The following is a 16,733-nucleotide window of genomic DNA, read 5'->3' as shown; positions in this document are numbered from 1 at the left end:
GAAAACTGAAAGAAAATACGGGTAAATTCGTTTAACACCTAAAAGGAGAACACTTTTTAAACTGTGATCAAAATCTGGACTCAATAAAAACAACTGGTGAGGAATTTGACTACCTAAAGATTTTTTTTAAAGAGTCTTTTACATTTAAAAAGTCATAAAGGTCAAAAGACAACTGACAAACTAGGAAAGAATATTTGAACTTATTTCACAACCAAATGATTCATTTCCTTAACATAAAGCATTTCTAGAAATCAATATGAAAAAGACCAAAATTCATGAACTGAAAGTTCTTAGAAAAAGAAATACAATATCCCTTCAACATTTCAAAAGTTCACTCTACTCAGTAAAGAGAGAGATACATTAAGACTATACTGTGATACCATTTCTACCCCACCAAATTGGCAAAAATCAAAATTTTTTCAATATATTCTATTGGTAAGGCTGTGGGAAAACAATGTCATTTATTATTGTTAGGACTAAAAAAATCATACAACTCCTTTGCAGGAGAATTGGTCCATAGCTATCAAGATCACAGTACTGTTTACCCTTTGGCCCAGGAATCCCACTTCTAGAAGTGAATTCTGAAGACCTAACTGCCCAAGTAGGGAATGGCATGTGCACAGTGTTATTCGTCGAGGCATAATTCACTAGCAAAAGCAAAAAATATCAGGTAACAATCCAAACATCCATCAGTAGTTTCCTGGCTGAATAAACTGACACCCAAGTCCCTTATCAAATAAACTATGGTGCTGCCACATAATGGAGAACTGGGCAGCCATAGAAAGAGTAAGTACAATCTCAATGTACGGATGTGGAGTGATGGCGAGGAGACTTTGTTAAATGATAAAGTGTGGAGCGAGAGTGTTAGTGTGCAGCCTTTATGGAATGGGGCAAAGGGAGCAAGAAGATGAGTAAAAATTTGCCTATATCTTTAATAAGAAACATTAAGAATTGATCAAAATTAATTTTAAAACTTGGTTACTATTAGGTGGTCGGAGAAGGTATAGAAAGAGGGGGAATTGTAATGGAAAAGAAACTTCTTGGAATATAGCTTTGAACTTCTAAGACATATGAGTGCTTTACATATTCAAATGATTCATGTTAGATACAAATTAAAAAGAAAAAATCCATAAAAATCAAAGAAAAAAGAAACAATCTAATCGAATTTAAAATGAATAACACAATCACACAGAGAAAATAATCAACCCTGTTTAAAACTTAGCACTTTGTATCTACTCACTGGAATATATTCTAGGATAAAAACATAGTATTATAGTCCTTCCACTGTATTATAATTTTGAAATAATGATGCAACAACAAAGTCATTACATTAATATTGTTAGAAGCCAAGTTTTTCAGTGTAAGAGAAAACAGAAGTATAAATTCAAACAATTAAGCAAAACCTGGAAGGTTGAATTTGAAAATTTGATCAATATAAAGCCATGAATTATGTATATATATTATATATATTTTTTACATATATATATAATATATATACATACAGGGGAGCCTGGTAGGCTATAGTCCATAGGGTCACAAATACACAAATGAAGCAACTTAGCACAACACACACACATATAAATATAAAATCTAGTGTGGCCCATTGAAAGAGCCCCAAAACAACGATATTTCAGGAGTAATGAGTATCCCTAGAGGCAGAATGCTTTCTAAAACCATTCTGCATCTGAGGGCTTCTAAGAGAAACAACTGACTCCAAGTTTGTATCAAGGAGTATACAAGACAAGCCCAGGACATCTCACTGTTTCCAAGATTAATGGAATCATGTCAAGAAGACCAGACCAATTTGCAGGGGCTACAAATGGCCAAAGTTGGGCCCATTAGCATGTGACAAAGAAAATGGCTGCAAGAATATTTTAAAGGCCATAGATCCACAAATGATTCTCCAAAAACAGAAAATTCTAAACAAAGCAAGCCTCATTTGTCACTATTGGAGATAGTTAACACACCAACTCCTTGTTCTAAAAATTGGCAGTTCAAGTTGACAGGATTTATCCTGTCTTTCTGTTTGGAATTGTATTTAAGGATAACTAAATAGCCCAGTTGGCTTCCTAGGTGGTTCAGCAGTAAAGAAACCACCTGCAATGCAGGAGACTTGCAGGAGATGCAGGTTCAACCTCTGGGTTGGAAAGATCCCCTAGAGAAAGAAATGGCTACCTACTCCAGAATGCTTGCCTGGAAATCCCCATGGACAAAGGAGCCTGGCGGGCTACATCCCATGGGTGTCCCAAAGAGTCAGACACGACTGAGCAACTAAACAATAACAACAAAAAATAGCCCAGTTGATGAGGGAAAGCACTTGTTTACAGAATAATTCTAGCTAATAAATAGAGAACAAATTTAGTCAACCCTAATGGAATAGTTGATTCAGTTAAGGATCTCTGATGGAAATGAAAACCATTAGGTGAAACGTGATGGCAAAGCAGATGTTCCAAAGTGCTAAGGCAGCCTTACAGATTGCTTTCTGGTCACACAGGAGAAAGTGCAACAGCTCAAGGGAGGGATTAAACTATCCCCACTTTTTTCCCAGCGACTAATCTAAACACCACTCAAACTTGAACAGCTAGACATATTGTGCAATCTAATAGGACCCAAAATTAAGTGTAGCTGCCATCCATGAAATATTCATTCCCAAAATGCTTGTTGTTGTTGTTCAGTCACTCAGTCATGTCTGACTTTCTGTGACCCCATGGACTGCAGCCTGCCAGGTCCCCCTGTCCTTCACCATCTCTCAGAGTTTGCTCAAATTCAAGTCCATTGAGTTGATGACACCATCCAACCATCTCATCCTCTGTCATCCCCTTCTCCTCCCTCCCTCAATCTTTCCCAGCATCAGAGTCTTTTCCAGTGAGTCAGTTCTTTGCATCAGGTGGCCAAAGTATTAGAGCTTCAGCTTCAGCATCAGTCCTTCAAATGAATATTCACGGTTGATTTCCTTTAGAATGGACTGGTCTGGTCTCCTTGCAGTCCAAGGGACTTCCAAGAGGCTTCTCCAACACCACAGTTCAAATCAATTCTTCAACACTCAGCCTTCTTTATGGTCCAACTCTCACATCCGTATATAACTATTGGGAAAAACAAATGTTTAACCTGAGTCTGAGCAGACTTCTAGTTTATAGAAAACGCAGTACAATGTATAGGTGAACAGGTTAAATTACCCCCAATTACAGAGCAGAGAAAAATGTAAAATGCAAATGTGGGGCAATTTCTTTAAGACAAAGGCAAGGAAAAAGAAGGAGGGAGAAGGACCATTTTAGAGTAAAACAAATTTAGGAGACATAACAGCCAAATGCAATTCACGGTCCTCAACTGACCCTTCATTTGAACAAAGACATTTGGGGAACAGCTGTCAGAAATCAAATACAGATTGGGCATTAACTATATTAATAAACTAATTATATTAATAAACAGTTAAGTGTGCGTTATGGCCTGAATTGTGTCCCCTGCCCCCCACAACAAATTCTTATGTTGAAGTCCTAATCCTCAGCACTTCAGAGTGTAACTATATTTGGTGTGCTGGGCTTAGTTACTCAGTCATGTCCAACTCTTTGTGACCTCATGGACTCTAGCTTGCCAGATTACTCTATCCATGGAATTCTCCAGGCCAGAATACTGGAGTGGGTAGCCTTTTCCTTCTCCAGGGAATGTTCCCAACCCAGGTCTCCCACATTGCAGGCAGATTCTTCACTAGGGAAGCCCATGAATACTGGAGTGGGTAGCCTATTCCTTCTCCAGAGGATCTTCCTGACCCAGGAACCAAACCCAGGTTTCCTGCATTGCTGGCAGATTCTATACCAGCTGAGCCACCAGGGACGATGAGGTCTTTAAAGAGCTGAGTTAGTTAAAATGAAGTCTGAAGTGTGTGTGAGTGCTCAGTCAAGTCCAACTCTTTTCAACCCCCTGGACTGTAGCCCAGCAGACTACTCTGTCCATGGCATTGTCCAGGCAAGAATATTGGAGTGGGTTGCCATTTCCTCCTCCAAGGGATTGTCCCAAACCAGGTACCGAACCCAAGTCTCCTGCCTTGGCCAGCAGATTCTCTGCCACTACACCATCTGGGAAACCCAGAAGTCTTTAGGGTGGGCCCTTATCCAATATGATTGCTGTTCTTAAAATTTTAAAAATTTAGAAAAAGAGACAGATACAGACAGAGGTACAACCAAGTGAGCACACAGTGAGACGGTGGCTGTCTATAAGCCGAAGAGAGAAGCCTCAGCAGAAACCAAACCTACGGAAGCCCTAATTTTGGACTTCTGGCCTCCAGAGTGCTGAGAAAATTACCTTCTGTTGTTTTAGCCACCCAGCTCTGTAGTCACAGAGAATTGGACATGACTGAAGCAACTAACACTTTCACTTTCATTTTCAGTGGTATTTTGCTAAGGCGGTCCCGATAAACTAATACAATGTAACAATGATATCGTGATTATGTAGAAAGTTTTTCAGACATCTGTGCAATTTTTAAGAGTGAAAAGTATTAATGTCTATAATTTTTAAATCCTCATATGATGAAGAATGGGTGGCAAAATGTGGATTGTTGCATTTAGGCGATGGGAATATAGGTATTAATCATTATGTGTCTCCATCTTTCTGAATACAAAATTTATAGTAACAATTCGAAATTAAACGCCAGGAAATGTTCAAGTGTGGCTGGGAGAATCAAGGCACCAGACAGGATGTGCAGGTAGTTTGGGGGAACATGAAGATGAAGGGGTCCCCTTCCAAGGAGACCCCTGCCTGTTGTGGGAATCAACTCAGGGCCTCTATCTCTCAAGCCATCTGCACGTGAGACTGGGTGATTGCAAAAGCACATTGCATCCGAGAAATTGTCAACAGTGAGGCTGTGAGAAGAGAACTATGAAAAATGAATCTGGTTTAGCTGTAAAACATTACTAATTTCACTCACTTACATGAACTACTAAACATTTAAGTATAAATACTGTTCAGCATAATAATAATTATGCGTACAACTGAAAAATACAGTTGAAAATATATAATTAATTTTAAATGTCATAATAATTAAAGGAGCTTTTCAGTAGTTAGCCAAATTCCTCATATTGGATAGGCAGATCCTCGTCTGAGCTGAGGCTGGTTGATTCTGTCATAACAAATCTAACAGCCCCAACACATCACTTCATGTCAATCAATCAACAAATATTGAGCACTTACTTTGCAAAACTGCTGTGCTAGGCATTATGGCTGAAGAAGAAAAAGTTTACTCAAGAAATTTACAATCGAGTCAGGAAGCTTTATACCCAAACAAAAATAATTTAATATATAAGGTAGGTAATGGGTTGCAAAGGACTTGTACACGTGAACAAAGGTGGGTTTATAGGATAAGCATTTGTGTCAGGTAGAATGTGAAAGAGGTGGTTGTGTGGATGTAGCGAGAATGCCTCATCTCAGAGCAAGGAGATAAATAAAATAAAAGTAAATGCAGAAGCAGTAACAGCCATTGGCAAGCAGCCAATGCCTGGACAGAGTTGCAATGACAGTGTTGATCCACACACCCAGATTCTTGTGCTCCTAGGCAGCACTTCTAAAAGGAGATGGGACACCCCACATGTTTAGATGCATGTTTCCAAATATATATTAGGAAAAGCAAAACATTATAAATGTGGATGATGTCATGGCTCAAAGGAAGGTATAGTAGAAGTCTCAGTAAAAGAGGGACCTATTAATTCAGGAGTCCCTGCCTGGTCTCATGGAGTCAATACATGTGGCCTGCTGCCGATGTCCAGCAGGTCAAGTGTAAACACAATGCCAGATGCTCCCATAACATGGTGAGGGAGGGTGTGCCCCTGTGGGGCCAGAGGGCAGGAGCTCAAGTTAGATTTCTGCAGCTGTGTGATGGTCAATGATCAACAGCAGATCTCCAAGGAAAAAGTCCCCCATTTGTAGCCTCAGTCAATGTCAATGGTGTAATAACCCCACCATGGTGATTTCAGCTACCAAGAAGATATCACACAATGTGAAGTTAGGGAAGAGCCCAATTGTCTCGTCCAAGCCAGTACAAGCCAGCTCCAGCACTGGATTTTTGAGCCCAAAGCTTCTTGATTAAGGTTTCTTTTTTAGTTAATTCTCTTTCTTCTAGGGAACTGGTTTCCTAATTAAGCATTTTCTAATTAATGTGCTCCCTTTTCATTTCTCAAAGCCCTGCCATGGCTGAAGCAGATCTTTAGTTCCTCTGGCTTTGGTGGGGGCTTCCAGTCTGATACAAGAGCTGGATGCTCACCTGCGGTTTGTCCACTTGAGAATGAGGGTAGGGGGAGACAGAAGCCCTGCTTTGGCAATCCTAGCCCAGTGCCCTGCATCACAGATACGGGTGCATGCAGATTCACGAAGCCTCCATAAACGGGAGCTGGGTGTTAGATCTCTCCAGAACCCATGCCTCTGGCACTTCCCTGATGGTCTAGTAGTTAAGATTCCATGCTCCCAATGCAGGGGGCCTGGTTCCATCCCTGCGCAGGGAACTAGATCCCTCATGTCACAACTGAAGATCCACATGCCACAATGAAGACCTGGTGCAGTTAAAGAAGAAGAAAAAAAAAAAAAAAAACCCACGTTCCTTGACTCCAATAGTGTCTGCTCTCTGCTCCTCTCCCCACATGCAAACCCCAAAACTGACATTAGTGAGTAGGAGGGTAGAGTCAAATGAAAGAGGAAAAAAAAGCTTATTAATGTGAATATATACAATGTAAAATAGAGCATTTACTAGGTGCCAGGCATTGTCTCAACTGCTTTGTAAAGTAGCTACTATTAGTATCCCCATTTTGCAGGTGAGGAAATGGGTTTTGGAGAAGTTAAGACGATTTGCCCAAGGTCACCTAGCAAATAAGAAGTAATATTTGGGGCTTCGCTGGTGGCTCCGTTTTAAAGAATCTGCCTGCCAATGCAGGGGACACAGGTTTGATTCCAGGCCCAGGAAGATCCCGCACTCTCCAGAGAGACTAAGCCTGTGCACCACAATTATTGATCCTGTGCTCTAAAGCCTGGGGGCCACAACTGCTCAAGCCCTCATGCCCTAGAACCTGTGCTCAGCAACAAGAGAAGCCACCGAAATGAGACGCCTGCACAACACAGCCAGCAAGCAGCCCCCGATCACCGCAACCAGAGGACATCCATGCAGCAGTGAAGACCAATCACAGCCAAATAAACAAGTAAAAAAAAAATTAAGAGAAGAAGTAATATCTGGATTTGAACCCAACCAGGCTAAGTGCAAAGCCCAGGCTTCCGGTGACTCACGATCGACCATCTACCTCTGCTCTCCGAGATCTCTTGGGCGGCTGATGCTGACGAGGGCGCTGCCCTGTCCTCAAGATGCTTTCCAAAAACTCATGGGCTCCTTAAGAAAGCAAGACTAATGTAAGTGAAGTAATTAGAAAATCTTAGCAGACAGCATGTAATTAGCTATAATGTAATATCCCCCACAGCTAAGAAAAGTGCTTCCTGGTAGAGGCCATGAGACCTCACCCCTGCCTCCAGAGCTATAATCACTCTTTTAAAAAATCAGAATGTGGGTCAGATGGGGCCTTCAGCCTGTAATCTGGTGCTGTAATTCTCTCTCCCAAGGAATCCCACCTGACCAAATGATACCCCTACAACACAGCTGTTATATAAAGCTGCACTGTATGCACCGTTTTTCCCACTTTTCCCAGACTAATGAGAAAATATTTTTAAACCTCTGTTTAAAAGTTCCTGGGTTTTTTTTTTGGTGGCTCTGCCACCAAAGCCTCAAGCCTGGACTCCAGCCTTTCACTCCATCCTCTCCCTCTCTTTGATGGTGTCAGTTCATCAAGGTTGCCCATGGTGATCCATCCTAAATTAACAATGTGGATAGAAAAAGAGCTATCCCTTAGAAGAGGCATTTCAGAAGTCCAAGGAACTTACCTAGTGGTCCAGGGGCTGACTCCACGCTCCCAGTGCAGCAGGCCCTGGTCAGGGAACTAGATCCCATGAGAGTTTGCATGCTGCATCGAAGATCAAAGATCCCACATGCTGCAACTTAAACTTGGCACAGATAATTTTCTTTTAGAAAAGCTCAAGCTTGTTCCCATCCCTCTGGCTATAGAACAAAACTACCCCCAAACTTAGTGAATTAAAACAGTGCCATGTTCTTATCTGGAGAAGGCAATGGCAACCCCAAATCCCATGGACAGAGGAGCTGCAGTCCATGGTGTCGCTAAGAGTCGGACACGACTGAGCAACTTCACTTTCACTTTTCCCTTTCACACATTGCAGAAGGAAATGGCAACCCACTCCAGTGTTCTTGCCTGGAGAATGCCAGGGACAGCAGAGCCTTGTGGGCTGCCGTCTATGGGGTCGCACAGAGTCGGACACGAATGAAGCGACTTAGCAGCAGCAACAGCATGTTCTTATCTCTCACAATTTCCGTAACAATTTCTTAGTTGGGTGAATATATTAGTTTTCAAGGGCTGCCATAATAATGGACTACAGACTGGGTGCTTTAAAAACAGAGGCTAATTTTCTCACAGTTCTGGATTCTAGAAGTCTAAGACCAAGGTGTCGATTTCTTCTGAGGCTTATTACAGTAACAGACTAGGTCCTAGATGGACTCACCCATGCTAAGCCCCATGTTTACAAACCAAAACTTAACTAAGTTTCTATGCTCAGCTCTCCCAAAAAAGGAAGACCATGGTCAGCCCATGAGGACTTGCCTGCTCAGCGTGAATTACCTGAATTTACTCCAAGAATTCTCTTTGCTCTGTGTAAGGAAAGCAACTCTGCTTTAACGAGTCAGCAAATGCCCCGTGTTCCTTCCTTGTTTCTGCTCACTTTGGTCTTTAAAAACTCCCTCCTTGTACAACTCTTTGGAGCTCCTTTCTATTTGCTGGATTGAATGCTGCCTGATGAAGCCTCCTAGGTCAGTAAATTGTGGAGAATTTTCTTTTAACAGACCTCTCTCGTGGGCTTGTAGATGGCCACCATGTGCATACATCTTCACATGTCTTTCCTTCTGTGTGTGTCCTAAACTCGTCTTCCTACAAGGACACCAGTAATATTGGATTAGAGCCTGCTCGTATAATCTTGTTTTACCTTGCTGCTGCTAAGTCACTTCAGTCGTGCCCAACTCTGTGTGACCCCACAGATGGCAGCCCACCAGGCTCCTCCGTTCCTGGGATTCTCCAGGCAAGAACACTAGAGTGAGTTGCCATTTCCTTCTCCAATGCATGAAAATGAAAAGTGAAAGTGAAGTCACTCTGTCATGTCCGACTCTTAGCGACCCCATGGACTGCAGCCCACCAGGCTCCTAATCACTTCCTTAAAGACCTTATGTTCAAATACAGTCACATTCTGAGGTACTGGGTGGGAGTAGGATTTCAACATATAAACTTTGAGGGGAATACAATTCAGGCCGTAGAGTGAGATTTTTGCTGATATCACACAGTACATTCACTGATATCACACAGTGGGACTTAGTTGTCAGCTGGGATGGCCTGGAGGGTCCAAAGTGGCTTCAGTCAGCTGTCCCAGCTCTAGGTGGGGATGACTAGAAGGCTGAGTTCAGTTGTGCCCATTGACTAGAGAGTCTTCACATAGCATCTTCTCCCTGGCCACCTTGGAGTAGTCAGATTTCTTTTTGAATATTTCTTTGTGTATTTGGCTGTGCAGGTCTCGGTTGCAGCACACAGGATCCTCCATCTTTGCTGTAGCATGCAGGATCTTTTTTTGCAGAGTTGCTGCACACAAACACTTTGTTGTGGCACATGGAATCTAGTTCCCTGACCAGATTGAGCGCACGTCCCCTGTACTGGGAAAACAGAGTCTTAAACACTGGACCACCAGGAAAGTCCTAGTCAGATATTTTACATGGAGGCTGGGTACCTGCCTCTGGAGAACCAGGCATGAGCCTTGTTGACCTAGCCTCAAGAAGAACATAGCCTCTGCCATGCTCTGTTGTTCAAAGCACAAACCCACCCAGAGGAGGGGACGTGGACACTACCTCTCAATGAAAAAGTTGCAAAGAATCTGGGACCTTTCTTAAAATTTCTCCAAGCTGTTTATGGTTCAACCGCATCATCCACATTTTTACACCTCAGTCATCCAGACACAGATGAAAAGAGCTTGATAAACCCCCCTATAGTTACTCTAAACCCTCTGGGTTCCTTTCTGCTTCTTGAGGCCTGGTGGAGATGGCACAATTCTTTAAGAACCAAATGGTCCCTTTCAGTCCATCTGACCTCATCAATCCTTCAGATCCTTTCCTAAGGGCCCAAACATGCCAACTTGGGCTTCTGGGCCTGGTCATAGGAAATCCAGACTTGTCTCTGTCTTCATTCCCACCCCATCTTTTCATCATCGTGTTTGGAAGGCATTTTGTGATACCTTCTGTTTTCTTTTTGAACTGTTTCCCTAATCCTCTACTTCAGAGCTACCATTTTATACCTTGCATGCTACTTGCCCTGCTCCAATCTCAGCTCCTTCTTTTTATTATAAAAATTGGAACCTGGATACATCTGACCCAGATGGGACAGGCCTGCCAGGAACCTATTTTCTGGAAGACTGACTGGAAAGCCCAGGAGACAAAAGTCAGCACAGGACACTGCTAGTCTGACTTAAGAACAAAACCTCAGCTCTCAGAATCGCTGTGATCGTCAGATCCTGAATGGCAGCTGTCACTTGGATCCATCCAAGCTCCTGGCGTTTAGACACAGTCTGGATTCTGAATTCTAGTGAGAGATAAGGCTTTAAAATAAAGAGGAAAGAGCTATTCCTGTCCCTACTGTATAACCGAGTTTATCACGAAGGAAGGGGCGGTGTTCTTCCACTTTTCCATGAAGGGGGCTTCCCAGGAGATCCTGTGAAATGCCTGTTTTCATGGGCAAAGCATCCATGTGACTCCCCCCCACACCACCCCCAGAGTGGGACCTTCAAGAAATCCTTAGGGGAATATGTTCCAGGGCAAGAAGTCTACTTTGACAGGCACAAGGGAGTTCAGTTTGAATTATTAAGTTAATCAGCCCCTACTCGTGCCTACAGAGGAGGTCTGGGAAATCCAGGTGAAAAGAGAAAGATGAGTGCCTTGCCCCTTCCCTTGCCCCTTCCCTTGCTTTGTTCTCCTTTTCCACACCCGGGGGCCGGGGGCAAGGCCACCTCTGCCTCAGTTGTGATGCTTGCATGTTACCAGCAAGCCGTTTCCATAAGACATAGTCAAGGAGGTGTAACTTCTTGCACAGACCCTGCCACTTTTACGTCTTGTAACCTCATGCACAAGAATTAGCTGAACAAAGCTTCTTCATCCTTAAATTGTGAGTTATACCATTCATTAACCTCAAAGGGCCATTTTAAGAACCAAAATGTTTAAATGAACTTAAAATGAAGAGAATCACTACCTAAATATAGGTATCTTGACTATCTTTTGTCTTTGAATATTTTCTTTGTGACTTCAAGGAGCATGAAGCGATTTTAACAGCATCTTCTGGACTACACTCCCATCTGTGTACATCTCTCTTCCTCCACGGTGTAGACCTTTTGCATGTAGCAACAGTGACGTGTACATCCTCATATTCTCTAATACTCCAACCACAGAGCTTAGCGAACTGGTGGGGCTTAATACATCAATAACCAACTTCATTTTAAACCTTCAGCACCCTATTCTCTCTTACCAGGAGATATCGCTTAGATTCATAACCAACCATTACCGCTTTTCAGGATTAAGTCATGGCATTAGTGTTTAATTAATGAAATTTTAGGGGCTTCCCAGGTGGCACTGTGGTAAAGATCCACTTGACAGTGCAGGAGACGCAAGAGACGAGGGCTTGACCCCCGGGTCAGGAAGCTCCCCTGAGTAGGAAATGGCAAGCCACTGCAATACTCTTGCCTGGAGAATTCCACAGACAGAGGAGCCTGGCGATCTACAGTCCATGAGTTGATGTCCACAGAGTCAGACATGACTGAGCTACTGAACACAATGAAATTTTAGCATCACCTCTGCAACTGCGGAGCCTGAGGTTGTGATCTCCTTTCCCAAGGACTGCCTTTACTATCTGGGGTTGTGGTGTGGCTCATACCTTCCCTGCTCCTGCACACAAAGGAGTTTCTGCCCCGCTTGGTAGCAGAGCTCCTGAGTCCTTCATTTGATGTCTGCTGATCTATGGATCTGGATGCTGCTGGCTGCCATCTGCAGAGGGGCCTGGTGATCCAAGTCAGTTCAAGATTGCCTGGGCCGTCAGAGAAAGGCACATGGTCCAGGCTCTTTCTGGCCATCATAGCACCTTCTGGAGGCAAAAGTTCCCTTCTTCCCTCAGCTCAACTAAAACTAGCGTCCTTTCCAGCTCTCACATAAGATGTCTGCTGTTGCAGCAGTGATTCATTCTTTCTCTCTCCTGCCAGATATTGAGGGGAATTTGGGGGCAAGTGAGGTTCTCCCATTTCAATTGTCTTAAAAATCCTTACCTCTGTTCACAGGTCTCAACTCAAGATGGGAGCTCCCTGAGAGTTTAATTTAATTTAATGTACTATATAGATACTGGCTTCCCAGGTCTAAAGAAGAAAAGAAATCAGGGCTCTTTCTTAGATGTCTAGCACCATGGAAAGAAAATGACTGAAAGGCCCTAGTTGAACCAAATAACTCTGTGCTCCAGGGGAAAATTATGGGTGAGTCATGACCAAATGCCCCAGACTCATTTGCATAGGACTGGGAGCCCCAGGGTGTCAGCCACATGCTAACTGGGTTCTAATCTACTACTTCCCCCTAGACAGCTCCCTTCAGACCTGGACAGCTGATAATGTGGGGGGAATTCTCTACCTGGGGAATCCACAGGCACCTCAAACTCACCATATTCATAGGAGAAGTTAACATTTCCACCTCCAAATAAGGCCCTTCACCGAGCTCTCGGCCGATGACATGCCATGTACACAGCCACTCAGTTAGAAACCTACAAGTCATTCTTTGTGTGTGCGTGCATGTGTTTGGAATCGCCCACTTTATTTTTGACTGGAGGATAATTGCTTTATTATTATAACAATATTGTGTTGGTTTTTGCCATATATCAGCATGAATCAGCCACAAGTAAATGTATGCCCCCTCCCTCTGAACCACCTCCCTTCCTCCTACCCCATCCTACCCCTCTAGGTTAACACAGAGGTTCGGATTTGAGCTCCATTGAAACATATACATTACCATATGCAAAATTAGACAGCCAGTGGAAATTTACTGCATGACATAGAAGTCATTCTTGACACCTAGGTTTCTCTTTTCACTATTACCCTTAACATCAGTTCCCAAGTGATTGAATTTTCAGAATCTTTCTTCACTTCCACATTTCCAATGCCCCCTGCCCAAATGGAAGCCTCCCTCATCTTTCACTTGCAGTTAGCCCTTGGAGTGATCTTCCTAAAACTCAAGTCTACACCTGTTATTTCCTTAAGTCACATCTGTAGTGCCTCTAAATCTACAAGATAAAGTCCAAAGATTTTTAAGATGCTTCATCCAATGTTCAACGTCCTCCATGGATGTACGCCCTGCTTACATCTTCAGTTTTCTCTCTCTTCATTCACTCTTGTACTTTATAATTCTGTCACTACATATTGATCATTGTTTTTCCTAGTATATTGGCTATTTGGCTGGAATGAGGCTGGTATATCAAAAAGGTGGTCTGCTCTATTAGGCTGCTCTTTTCCTGGTCTTTTGATTAAAGAGAGAATAATCTTTAACCTTTTTTGTCTTTGCTTGTTAGGAGTTGTGGGTGGAGGTTTTCTCTAGCACCCTGCAGTTTGAGATATATTGGAGGAAAGCCCAGGGAACTCACCATTGTGTCTTTCCTCAAGTCCTACAATTGGAAACAGTATACTTTCCCCTTCTGTCTTTCAGAGCCCCCCTGTGTTATTATGTCTGGGATTTTTTTTAGTTGTAAGAGGGAAGACTGATGAAAAATGGAACTATTCCATCTTGGGCAGAACAAGAGTCCGTTAATTAAGCCTTAATGAAAAAGTCGAAGAGGCTATTTAAGCAATATTTAGGGACCAGATGAGTTGAGTGTTTTAAAGAATGTATTCTCCTCTATTATGGAGAATGTTGAAGAGGGTTCCCCAGGGAAGACTTGCTCCAGGGTTCTGGGATGTACTTGGAATATCAGAATGAAGAAGAGCTATTCTCTATCAATATCTAGAGAAGAATTTCAGTCTGTGGGCACAATAAAAACCCATAAAACTGAGCAGCACTTTATTTTTTTATTAAATTTTTATTTTTACTTTATTTTGCTTTACAATACTGTACTGGTTTTGCCATACATTGACATGAATCCGCCACGGGTGTACATGAGTTCCCAATCCTGAACCCCCCTCCCACCTCCCACACCATATCATCTCTCTGGATCTTCCCTGTGCACCAGCCTCAAGCATCCTGTATCCTGTATCAAACATTAGTCTGGAGTAAGAGACTGTGCTGGAATAATTGGGCTTAAATATGCTTAGTTCCTGAGAGTAGCAATCAGTCCTATATCTGCCCAAAATCAAAAAAGTCCTATCACATCCCCAGATGAGCTCCATTGTCCCCCTTATGGAAGGGAAGCCAAAAAACTTTTTCAGAGGGACAGTTGAAATTCTCAAATAGTAACAGCCACATCTGTCCAGCCACTAACTGAAGAGAATTTAATTGGCAACTTCAGGCAACAGTATAGAGCAGACAAGAAAACAAGAAACTAGGACATGGCAACCCACTCCAGTATTCTTGCCAGGAGAATCCCACGCACAGAGAAGCCTGGTGGGCTTTGGTCCATGGGGCCGCAGAGCTGGACACGACTGAAGTGGCTAAGCATATCAACAACATGAGCAAAGGCTAGCATAGCCCAAGATGGGAAGGCACTCTTTAGGGATCCTCTACTAGACTTTAGCATGGATTGTATTCAGGGTCCCTCCTGCCTCACCTTAGCCCACGTGCTGTGGTTGGGAGTGGCTTGTTGGGAAAAATGGGAATGGAAGAAGTTAGTTAAGGAGTTCTTAGGCATAGCATGATCATCCATCCAAAGGCTTAGAGACTGCCAAGACTGGACCAGACTTTTTGGCAAAGGATTTTGAGAGTTTTGGCATGGGAAACCATGAGATATATTGAGTTAAAAGGGAATGTGGTGGTCCATCTGGAGTTACAAACATAATTATGATTCTATTGATTCACGAATTCTGCTTCTGACAATTTCAATATTCCCTTTCTAGTATGGGTGTGTGTGTGTGTGAGTGTGTGTGTGTGTGTGAGTTGCTCAGTCATGTCCGACTCTTTGTGACCCCTTGAGCTATAACCCACCAGGCTCCTCTGTCCATAGGATTCTCCAGGCAAGAATACTGGAGTAGGTTGCCATTCCCTTCTCCAGAGGATCTTCCCGATCCAGGGACTGAACCCGAATCTCCCACATTGACCCATGTCCTACAGTCTCAGTGAAAACCAACCGAGGTAGTCTAAATGTGGTGAGGGAAAAAATTCACAGATCAGAATAATCTGATCTAATCCACTCTTTTCTGTGAAGAAACCAATAAATCTGGGTCTCACCACATTGAGTTGTCAAACCCTCCTAGACCTAGAAGCAATGAAGCTTTCCCTGTTTCCAATTTCTGAATCTTTTTAGTGTGATGTGATAGAGTGAGACTTTGACATCTTATAACAACCTCTGAAGGATTTGCTGTTTGTGTGGTAATGGGAAATATGCCAATAAACAAATATTTATTTCATTACTTACTTACTTATTTATTTATATGAAAAACTGAGGAGTCAAGCACCCTGTCGGCAAATGACAGACAAGTAGAACAGACAAGACGCACAAGGGAAACCTCCCGTCAGAAAGAATATCTTCTGAGGGAAACAGAAACTCATCGTTCCCTACAGCAACCACCATGGGGAAGAGCTTCCAAATCTACTGGGCGTCCAAGAGGCAGGTGTGGTGCTCCTGAAGCAGCCCCAGTTGCCCAGAGGCAACTCCCACGTGCAGAAAAAGGAAGAGGAGCCGGTCCCACGCTGTGGCGGGAGGAACGCTTTGCTTCTGCCTGGGAAGTGGACCGGCTCCCTTGCGACGCAGAAAGAGAGAAGTTGGCTCCCCAAACAGATAACCAATGGATACACTTTACTGACTTTGACATTTCAGGGGTTTTGTTGATTGTTTGTTAGGCTTTATATTGTTTAAGGGCTTCCCTGCTAGCTTAGGTGGTAAAGAATCCACCTGCAATGAGGGAGACATGGATTCGCTCCCTGGGTTGGGATGATCTCCTAGAGAAGGGAACTGCTACCCACTCCAGGATTCTGGCCTGGAGAATTCCATGGACAGAGGAGCCTGGTGGGGGCTACAGTCCACAGGGTTGCAAAGAGTCAGACATGACAACAACAACAATAAAAGGAATTAACTTGGACAGGATACATATTTGCTCATGGCCCCTATGCAAGGCAGTGTTTCTTACTCCAGGAGACATAAAGGTGACTTTACAGGAATCCTGCTCCTGTGAGCTGTGGGGAAAGTGAGGTTGTGCACACAATCAGCCTCATTGCCAGGCAGACAAGAAGAGTAATTATGTGAGATTAAGGACAAAGAACTAGGGAAACACAAAGAGAGTTTATTCCTAGCCTGGAGAATCAAGGAGAATCCGCATTTTGGGGGTAAAAGGACACTGTCATTGGGCCTGGGACATTTAGAGAGGGAATGAAAACATTCCAGGTTGGGGCAAGGCACAGACAGGAGGTGAAGGCAGGCGCTTGTGAGTCTAGAAAGGATGAG

Source organism: Capra hircus, chromosome 1 (assembly GCF_001704415.2).
Source record: "Capra hircus breed San Clemente chromosome 1, ASM170441v1, whole genome shotgun sequence".
Classification (NCBI taxonomy): Eukaryota; Metazoa; Chordata; class Mammalia; order Artiodactyla; family Bovidae; genus Capra; species Capra hircus.
Note: the sequence above shows the minus strand (reverse complement) of the source record.